Source organism: Rattus norvegicus, chromosome 3 (genome assembly GCF_036323735.1).
Source record: "Rattus norvegicus strain BN/NHsdMcwi chromosome 3, GRCr8, whole genome shotgun sequence".
NCBI classification, from domain to species: Eukaryota; Metazoa; Chordata; class Mammalia; order Rodentia; family Muridae; genus Rattus; species Rattus norvegicus.
In genome coordinates this window covers 179,844,354-179,854,601 of record NC_086021.1, presented here as the reverse complement: position 1 = coordinate 179,854,601, position 10,248 = coordinate 179,844,354, and the positions used below count along the sequence as shown (strand labels likewise).

Genomic DNA, 10,248 nt, shown 5'->3' with positions numbered 1-10,248 from the left:
CTACTAACTCTGAGCCAACAGCCCACAAGCTTGACGGAGGATAGACCAGTGTGGTGGGGAGGCTTCCCAGTGCGGACGCGTAGTTCCAACTTCGGTGAGACATCGCGAAGTTTGACGGATGGAACACAAGACTTGCACAGAAATATTAAGGATTTTATAAAGAACAAATGCTTCTTTAAAATATTGCGTTCGTGTGAGCATATGTGCGTTTGCGTGCGTTTGCGTGCTCGTGCGTGCATGTGCGTGCGCGTGCATGTGCGTGCGTAGCACTTAGAGACTAGAATCAACCGCAGGGGTCGGTTGTCTCCTTCTATGGTGTGGATCCTGGGGACGGAACTCGGGTCATGAAACCTGATAATCTAGCAAGTTTACCCACTGCACCATCTCGCCAACCCAGAACTTTTAAAGTATAAACTAATCTTAGCGATCACTAGGGCTTGCATGGGTAGGCAGGTAGGATATGAGGTGAGTGAACATGCATACGGTGAGTTTCAGGCAGCAGAGGAAACCAATTAGCTGCTCGGTACCTAAGCTTCCAGATCACTCGCTCAGGGACTTCCTCTCCTCTCCGGCCATCTTGTCTAAGAGTGAAACCTGTGGCTTCAGCAGGGTTTCCTCTACGCCTCACTTGTTCAAAGAAAATACATAAACAAACCCTTCAGGGTATTACATTTCAGGGTTTATTTGCACAGAAGATGACTCATGAATCAGGCAGCCCTGAGAAACAGAAGAGGTTGGGAGAGTGTGAATGGCGACCTTCTGTCGGATGCCACTTGATTGGCTGCAGCTGAGCGTCTGAGGGTGGTGTGATGGGCCTGGGGTGATGAGGTGGCTGTCTGTGATTGGCTGAAACTCTCGCAGTTTAAGTTTCAGTAGACCCACACTGAGGCTGCTGTTGGCTGTAGGAACTTAGGATGTGGAACTAGCCTCAGGCTACCAGCCTTCCACTCGGGAGACTTTAAACTTCCCTTATAAGACAGACCACGTGGTCATCCGTTGATCGTTTCTCTCCCCTTCTGGAATACTGAATCAGGAAGTGTTCCCCGTTGATGAACTGGATGGAGAGAGTAGAGAGATGCTAAAAAAAAAAAAAAAAAAGGAAACCACACATACTGAGTAGATGTCATCTTGCAGCTTGAAACACCGAAGGGTGAATTAAGAAGTGAAAGTCAAGAGTGCAGAAATCCTAGAAAAATGTGTTTTAAAAAAAACAAAAACAAAGCTATAGTCCAGGCAGATAGCAAATCTCTGGTGTTTAGCTCTACCAGATAGGAACAAAAATTCAAGAAATGCTTGAGTTCGAGTACTGAGGGGGTGTGGCTGCTCCTTAAGCAGGGACTTCAGGTGGTGAGGGAACAAGCCTTGGGTGGTTAGCTGAAAGAAGACAAGAGGAAACTGGGGACTCTGCGGGAGCACAGATTTCACCTGGGTCAAGAGAACAGAGGTGGCTGTCTGCGCACAGGCTGCTGGGACTGAAGAGAAAGCCGGAAGAGGCAAGGCTGTTGAAACTTTCCTATTTGGATACAAAGTGGGTAGATAGCCAGCTCTCGGGATTGAGGGTCGAGAGGTTGGGAAGTCAAGAGACTAATAAATACTCTCCTTCTGCAAAGCAAATTACTGTAATTTCTAGAATTCACGATTCGACCAAAATGGAGGAACTTTACAGAATGATGTACCTCTGGCTAACGGCTAAGATCCAAGGTCAAGATAAAACTTGGAAGTTAAGGTTCAAGTTAAGAATTAAAATATACCGAGGGAAGTTAGCAACCATCTTGAATTAGTGTGGAAAATCGAACTAAAAAACCTACTGCGTGTGTAAGAGAAACCAAGAGATGGACAATGGATACTCTGAAGGATCAGAGGCTGAGGTTCTGATGCATTCGGTTATCTCCTTCAACACTGTGTGTAGACTGCAGTAGGGGATTCGATTTAGTAAATCAATAAAACATAGATCTTGTGTGTGTGTGTGTGTGTGTGTGTGTGTGTGTGTGTGTGCATGTATACCCCTGTGTATGTGTTTGTGTGCCTGTATGTGTGTGCATGTGTGTGTGTATGTATATGTGTGTGTGCGTGTGTGTGCCTCTTTATCTGTGTGTATATGTGGTGTGTGCATGTCTTGTGTGTGTGTATATGGTGTGTGTGCCTGTGTATGTGTGAGCATGTGTGTCTAGCCATGTGTATGTGTGTGCCTGTGAGTGTATCCATGTGTGTGGTATGTATATGTACATGTGTATCTGTGTGTATGTGTTTGTATGCCTGTGTGTATGTGCGTGCATGTGTGTGTGTGTGTGTGTGTGTAAAACATGTTCATTGTGTGGAGATGATGAAGAAAATATTTTAATTCAGGATGTAAATCTCATAGGACATGCATAGACATAGGATCTATAAGTTTTTCAATAGGGATTGGGAACGAGGGAATGAACAAGGGAATGATGGTGGAGTTGGATTGGAGAGAGGTCTGCTGGTATCCCTTTATCATGTCAGAAGAGTCGGAAGGAGGGAAGACAGAAGAGTCTGAAGAAGAAAAACTTGATGAAAAAAATGCTACATTTACAAAGAGCTTCAAAGGAGTTCCTCAGAAGAAGCCAGGAGGGCATCTGTCCTCCAGCCTCTGCAGCCAGAAGGCAGAGGTTTGTTCGCTTTGCTGCCATGTGAGTCAGAATGTTGAGGTTGGGCAGAAGAACGGCAGATTGGGAAGACAGACAAGAGGATAAAGAACTCCACGAGGGGCTTTTATTTGGGAGAAAAACCTGGAGGGTGGAGTGCTCTGCTGTACGAATCAGAGCCCAGTGTCTGCTTACAGACCAGAACATTATGGGGAAAGAAGGGAGAAGGGAAAAGGACTTTTTTGGTTCATAGTTGGCCATCGCTAGTGGTAACCAGGGAGTAGTGTTACAGAATGCTGGGTAATTGGTAACCATCTCTCTCGGCTGCCCATTGCTGGAAGCCCCCAACAGGGACTGAGGAGTCTAGAGAAACAAACTACTTTAGTCCTAGAAACCAGGATTATTGTGGTTTTCAGACTCATTGTCCAATCAAAACGGAGGTCCTTTGCAAAACTGCATGAATGTGGTTCACATACATTAAGAAGGCCACTTGATCCCGGTGCTACAGTGACAAAGGTCCTAAGATTTAAACCTGTGACATCACATCTCCAAATGGGAGGTGGCAAACCATGGTAGTGATGGGCTTGCAGCACGCAGGAAGACATTTATCTGCATGATACTGGATTATAACTAGACCAACCTGTACCACGAGCTGGTGTTTTATGACCCTGTCTATAACTATAAAAGCTGCAAGTGCTTTGCTCCATACCTCTGTGCCTCAAGTTCATTTGCAGGCTGTAAGTAGTTGAGATATAAGTCACTTTTCGTAATTCTGGCACATCCGTATTTGTTTCTAACATACTAGGTTTCCTGGTATATTATCCCATAGGTAGAATATTTCACAGATAATTCCCCAACTCTATGCAGCTACTCCAGAACATCTGTGGGGTTTCTGTGGGGTCTTCGATGACCTTCACAGGCCTGAGTCAGAAATCAGTGCTTCACACTTTTCTATTACGTTGAATTCTTTAACCCTATGTTCACTGAAAGACAGTGCACTTTTTCCGATGACGTATTTTCCATCGAATTTGATTCAGTTGTTTCCAGTGAAAAGTGGGTCACTGTTGTTTCTGCTGAACTTTGGTAAATCGTCTCCAAGGCCAGAAAGAGAAAGAGCATCTTCTACTGTAGGTTGAGCTTTAAAGCCTGTCCGTCTTTCCTAACACTTTCTGTTTCTATGCCTCTTGTAACCGCTCTTATGAGCAACGGTCTCCTCCAGCCCATGAACCTGAGTTACTCTGTGTTTCAGCCAGCAGGTACATCATGGATGTGCTTCTAGTTGAAGATTTAAGGACCATTTGTTCTCTCCCAGTATCCTGCCTCCAGCTTTGGATCCGACAGGCAGCAAATAAAGCCTCATGTGAAAGGCGTGGGGGGTGTTGTTTGGGCCAACACCATTTTGGACCAACCTAAAACCAACCACTTCCTTAAGCACTTGGAAAAGCGATCGGACAAAGCCACTCCATAGACACAGAGCTACTCGGTCAACGCAGAGTAAGGTCAACTCTTGAGATTGACTAGGCTCCCATAGCCTCCTCAGAGATACTCGGCTGACTCACAGAGCCGCCATTACGAGATGCATAGCAAGCCACTGAGCTGGAAGGAGAAGAAGAGTTATCAACTGATGTATTTGGATATTGCATAAGTCAAAATACTGAGCGCGTCTTAATAAAGTTATCTGAGCGATGGCACACTTACCTACCGCCTCTTAAGCCACTTGAAAGAAATTAGGGAAGAAGCACGCGGGCCGTCTGGATGTGTCTCTCCGTTAACTTTCTCTTCAGTAGCATTTAATAACATCGACAGATGATACTGAGAAACTATCTTGTGCTTCTGTCTGATACTATTTGCATACTGTTATAGGCCACTGTGCCTATGTCTAAGGATTAGAGTGACTGACACGCTATAAATTCCTCCAAGTCTTCCAAGGGTAGGGCTGAAAGCAAGGCATCTTTCATAACTAACATCGCTTTGAGGACCAGCAGGGATTATGGGGGATTTGGATTTTTTTTTGAATAGCAATGTCCAGAAATGCTTTCTTCCTCGGGTTGTGTTACTACGACAACCGTCCCACGTGTCTCTTTAACTCAAGTTCATTCTTTTAATTAGAGGACAGAATTTCCTCCACCACCACTTACCATTTCCCCCTGGGAAATTTTTCCAAACATCCCTGGCTCTTCTCCTGTCTGCTTTCCTGTGGAGGAGGCCAGCAGACACTTGATAATTAGAACATCTTCCGGGTGGCCTCTGTAACTGAGAGAACGGGCAGAGAGCAGATCCTTCTTAGAGGTCCTTCCCCCCCCCCCCCGCCCCCGTCACTCCCACCCCTACCCCTCCCAAGGGGCTAAGCTCTTCCTACCAGTCATTTCCCAGTAGGGAAGAGAGGTGGGCCTAGGGGAGGAAGACGGGAGTCAAGCTGACGGAAGGGGCTGAGCTGGGCTGCACCAGCCATGCTGTGGACCGCTGGGTGACTTTGTCAAAGTCATGTGCTCATTTACATGTGCATACATAAATAACAACTCGGAAAGGGGCCTTCCTTAGATCATGTCACCAGGACAAGCATATCGAGTGTGCGTGCATGTACACACACACACATACACACACAGAGAGAGAGAGAGAGACAGAGACAGAGAGACAGAGCGAGACAGAGGGGGGAGGCAGACAGACACAGAGAGACAGAAACAGAGAGACAGAGACAGACACACAGAGAGAGAGCGAGAGAGAGAGAGACAGAGAGAGACAGAGACAGAGAGAGACGGAGAGAGACAGAGGGGGGAAACAGACAGACATAGAGAGAGACAAGAGACAGAGACAGAAACAGACACACACACACACACACACACACACACACACACACACACACACACAACACAGGTCTCTAACTCAGGTACTCTTCCTGCCTCAGTACCTCAGGTTCTGAGACTACAGGCGTGAATCACCAAGCCTGTCCTACAAATAAAATCCAAGGAGATCTGGAGACTGTGGTGGGTAAGGCCCTCTCTTCGAGCTTAACCTGTACACTACAGCCTGTGGCGCTCACTAGAAAGACTAAATACATCGAATACGGACATCTTCAAACCGCTTTGCAGAGCCAGAACTAAGATGGTTACCGAGACCACACCCTGGCCAGGACTGGTTCACTATGCATTTGTCTTGCTCTCTCCCCCAAGCCTAATGCCTGTGTCAGTACCTGGAAGACAGACTTGAACTAGACCAGTTCATCTCTCCTCTCCCAAGTGTGGCCATGCTGGGCAAATCTCTTTTCTGTTTCTCCCAATTACTCTCCTCTCTGATTGGTTTAGAACTGGAGGCTGCGACTGGAGGATCAGGGCCGCTGCTGCACAGGCCTCTGCCCTGAAATCTAGTGATGTCATACATAGGCTAGGTTGCATCACAGGGTCTCTGTTGGCAGTAGCCGGAAACAGACATAGAGTAACTTAGCTGTCCCAGCCCCTGAGAAGGAAAGTTAGAAGTAGATGCTAATTTTGCCTGGAAACATTTTACTCAAGAATGCGGTTATCTATCCAATCTTTATCAATTTCTTCTCATTTTACTGAAGTTCTAAGCACAAAAGCGTTTTTCTAGATGAAACAGTCTGATGCAGCCAGCCAGGAAATTAGATTTTTATTGACCCAATCAATTTGGGAGCAGTCGGCAATTTCCTGGACCTGAGCATAACTGGATTTTTAAAGAGAATTTTAAACAAAAGGGCAGCCATATTCAGGTGTATCTAAAAATGTCATTTACAAGAAAAAAGAAGTAATGTAGGTATAGATCAACAGCCTTAAATTTTCAGACTGGGCTCTGTAGAAGCCTCTCGAACGCACTGGAATGCTGGAAATATCCCAGCGAGACCTTTATAAGTTTGGGTCGTCATTTACATAACATCCCATCTAAATTAATAAAACGAGCTCCTGTCTTGCATCCACAATATCCGTGTTCCTGAGGACAGATTCAATTACGCTGCCATGACAAAGAATTTTGAGATCCCGTGGGGTTGGTGTGTCGTGGTAGGCCGTTGCTGGCCCTGTGCTGAACGTTGCATCGTTCAAAGATGTCCACCCCAGTCAGAACAGGAGCACGCGTCGAGATTCTGGCGCATCCGTTCATAACTCATTGTCCCATCGTCACACCCAGCTCCATGTTGAGGTAGCTTCCTGTACCTTTCTAGGACAGAGACTGAAAAACACAGTGGCGATGTCTTCGTCACCGCGGGTCTGAGCGTGGTCTCCGCTTCAGTACCAATGTATGACTGAGATGGCCTTGACATCAAGTGACTCCGCTTTAATTCTTTACAGAGGGAAGAGAAATGGAAGGGCCTGCAGAGATGGCGCAGTTGGTAACGTGCCTGACGCACCAGCCAGAGGACCGGAAGTCCTACTTCCCAGCAGCCCCCACCGAAAGCCAGGCGCAGTGCGAGCATCCTTAATCCCAGCATGGTGTCAGCAGAGACAGCTTCTCTCGGGCTCAGCTGGGCAGCCACTCTGGCTAAACAGCTGGGCTCCAGGACCTCTGAAAGACCTTGCCCTGCAGAAGGTGGAGCTTCAGGATCCATTAGCAGTGTGTTTCCTCAACTCTCCCTGAGAACCCAGAAGAGGACGAAGCAACCTGCTCTTCATGTGACCTTTGCTCCCCCCTTCCTTTGTCTCTTCTCCATATCTACCCTTTAGAGCCGGAAATGAGACATAATTCCTTTTAAGCACATAAATATTTATGGTCCCGTGCCCAGAACATCATGATAATAAAACGTAAGAGCGGTTTCTAAAATGCCAACGACTTTAATTTGAGGTTGACAATTAGGACGTCAAAACACAGAGGCTCTGAATACCTAAGCCTGCAAGCTGACCTCAAACGAACCGTCTCCCAGCGCAAATGCCCCATTCACGCTTTGTGAGCAGCAAAGGACTCGACGGGCCACAGAGCTACCAGTCATTCTCCCGGACGCCACGTTTTCTTATCGCCGGGGCCCTACAGCATAATGTAAGAGCCGACTAGTGAATTTCGTCCCCGGGTTAGAATTTTAAACAAAACTTTCCGGATCAGGAATTTCGCTCGCCATGCTGGAACTGGGATAATTTTATGAGTAAACACAGCCTTCGAGAGGTAATTGGTAATAAACGCGGCAAATGCCTCTCGCCGTCCCCAGCCTAATTTCCAAATTTGATTTTCCAATGTAAAACTCAAGGCGCAACAATAACAAATCACCCAGCTAATTGCTCTGAAAGACGGGGAGGCGGCTTTCCGCCGATTTATTCTGTAATATGGTTTGGTTTTATTTACCTTCTGATGCACTCAAAACATTACGACTTGTTTATTCTTACAGAATTGAATGATAAACAGCCTTCGTGTGGCGGAAAAAGAATCAGACTCCTTTTGGCTTGTTTATAAAATGAGCTCTCCTCCCCCTCCAGCAGCGGCAGACACACAGACACAAAGTGTGCTCTCAGGATAGAAGGTGAATGAATGTTCCCTTCTGGAGTGGGGACATTTGAGCCAGTTGAGTCAATTTTGAATGGCCAGTTGATCTTCAAAAGGCGGTGGGGGTGTCAAAATGGCTTTGACCCAGGATTCACATTTCTTTCTTGAAGCTTAACCAACTCAAAATTCTAACATTACCGTGTTTTTTTAAAAAATTAATAAAAAAAACCCCTTTTGTTCTTAGCCACAAACGCTCCAGATTCCTGGTTTTCTCTAAAAATTAATTTGGAAAAAAAAAAAAAAACTAGGGCCAGCCTCGAGAACACCCAAGAGCCTGTTTCTTGCTGGGCTCTGTAAATGCAAATGAAAAAAAAATAATGATTCCCTCCAAAGTCATTTAAAAATAGAAAATCCTTAATGAGCTCTGCTGGGAGGCTACCAGTCGGGAGACTTGAGCACTTCCTGGTTACTTACCAACCCCGCGTTCAGAGGCGCACGCAGTTTCAAAAGGTTACGCAGCTACCTGTCCAGAATGCCCTTCTGTGAGCTCAGTCATTTCCACCCAAAGGCCGGGGAGGGGATCATCTGTTAGCCAATGCCTGCTGCGCTCTAAGCCAACAGCGGGTTTGTGATCCGAATGCTCGCATGCTGTACAAGATCGCACACGTGTTAGGGACAATGGCGGGATGTCTCAACAGCCCTTCGGAAAAGGATGGCGCTTATTCCGCCTGGTCCCTCTAGGCTCCTTCTGGCATCTGGAACAAAACGGGAATTCAACATGGTTTCTCCTTTTATTTTCAATTACATGTGCATGGGGGTTGGACAGGTTATGTGACTGTGAGAGCGAAGGTGCCCACAGAGGCCCGGGAGTGGGAGTGCCTTTCACAGAATGAGAGTTACAGGAGGTTATAAGAGTACTTATCATTCTGGAGTGTTAGTCCCTCCCCTTTTACTCCTTAACATCTGTTGGGGCTTTCTACCCCACTTCTTGCTTGTATGTTCCCGAGTAAATGACAGAAATATTAATTTATTAAAAAGCTGTTAGCACTGAGCTGGGTAGGCTCTGAGCTATACCAAGCCCTCCACCTGTTAAAACCACGAATGCCAGTTACTTGCCAGTCATCTGTCTCCCCAGCTATTTTTGCTCCGTCAGTATGTACCCAGGGTGCGTTTCTCTTGGCCATGAGCTCTTGGTCCATCCTGTCTAATGCTGATCTCCTGCTTTCTCCACCTTCCTCCTCCTCCTCTCGTGGTCCCTCGAGAGAGAGAGTCCCCGCTAGCTTTGGAAGCCCACCTTCCTATCCTCTGTGCCCCGTCATTTATTCACCAATCAGGAGTTAAACTAGGGAGCAAGGTTCACGCAACAGTGGCCGGTGTACGTGAGAATTCACTCGTTGGGAGAGCAACCAGACCTTGGGGTTCAGAATTTATCATTTGTACACATAGCGCCCCACCAACCCCAACCAGGAAATAGCAAGTTAACTGATGGGGGTGCTGGGAACTGAATCCAGGTCTTCTGTGGGAGCAGCAGGTGCTTATAACCGCTGAGCTGTCTCTCCAGCCCCCAGGGATGGTTTTGGGATCCAATGACTCTCAACCTTTTATTGTCTGTCTACTTGATAGGTTTGGTCGTAGGCTCTGAAGACTTCTATATAAACAAGAGAAGTGGGCCTCTTGATTTCATAGACTGTGTTCTCATTGAGGTGACAGAGAATGTATGATTTTTCTTTTAGAATAGAAGTCTTATTAACAGTCTGGACATAAGTTTAGAACCTTTATGAAATGCATTATTTTTATTATTATGTGTTAATTACACATAAAATTGATTTTATTGTACATTTTCCATATATTTTGTTCATATTTACCCCTACTGCCTTCTCTTGCCCCCATCCCACCGATGCCGATCCACTGCCTACTAGCTCACTTTACAGGAACAGACAAATATTTAAAGACAAGAAAAATATTAAATAATGCTAAGTGTTATTCGGAGAATTAACATGGGACGGCATGTTGGGACTGGCTTCCCTGGGGAATTGACTCCAGGCCAACAGAACAAAAGATCACTGGGAACTTGCTAGAAAGGCTCGGGACCTCAGGCCCCTGCTACATCAGGAACCCTGGGGTCGGGCCAGCAGATGACTCCCAAGTTCTCCAGGTGAGGATGAAGAGAGTTCAGATTTGAGGGCCTGGGACAGACACCTAGGATAGCTCCTTTACATAGATC

General features: G+C 46.4%; 3 long non-coding RNA genes across 5 annotated transcripts; 2 read left to right on the top strand and 1 right to left on the bottom strand.

Annotated features, from left to right (window-relative positions):
- The first annotated feature begins 207 nt into the window (after positions 1-207).
- Positions 208-4,303, top strand: LOC120101806 (uncharacterized). The gene is made up of 2 exons (XR_005502764.2): positions 208-465; positions 3,856-4,303. It is a non-coding gene; the product is annotated as an uncharacterized LOC120101806 (long non-coding RNA).
- LOC120101808 (uncharacterized) lies at positions 658-8,025 on the bottom strand. 3 transcript variants are annotated; one of them, XR_010065504.1, is made up of 3 exons: positions 5,797-8,025; positions 4,745-4,859; positions 658-4,202 (listed from the first exon to the last, which is right to left on the bottom strand). It is a non-coding gene; the product is annotated as an uncharacterized LOC120101808 (long non-coding RNA). The 3 variants fall into 3 exon arrangements; XR_010065505.1 differs by having other exon boundaries at positions 658-1,078; positions 5,797-5,936; XR_010065506.1 differs by having other exon boundaries at positions 658-1,054; positions 5,797-5,936.
- LOC120101807 (uncharacterized) lies at positions 7,017-8,275 on the top strand. Its single transcript, XR_005502765.2, has 2 exons — positions 7,017-7,586; positions 7,930-8,275. It is a non-coding gene; the product is annotated as an uncharacterized LOC120101807 (long non-coding RNA).
- The last annotated feature ends 1,973 nt before the right edge of the window (positions 8,276-10,248 follow it).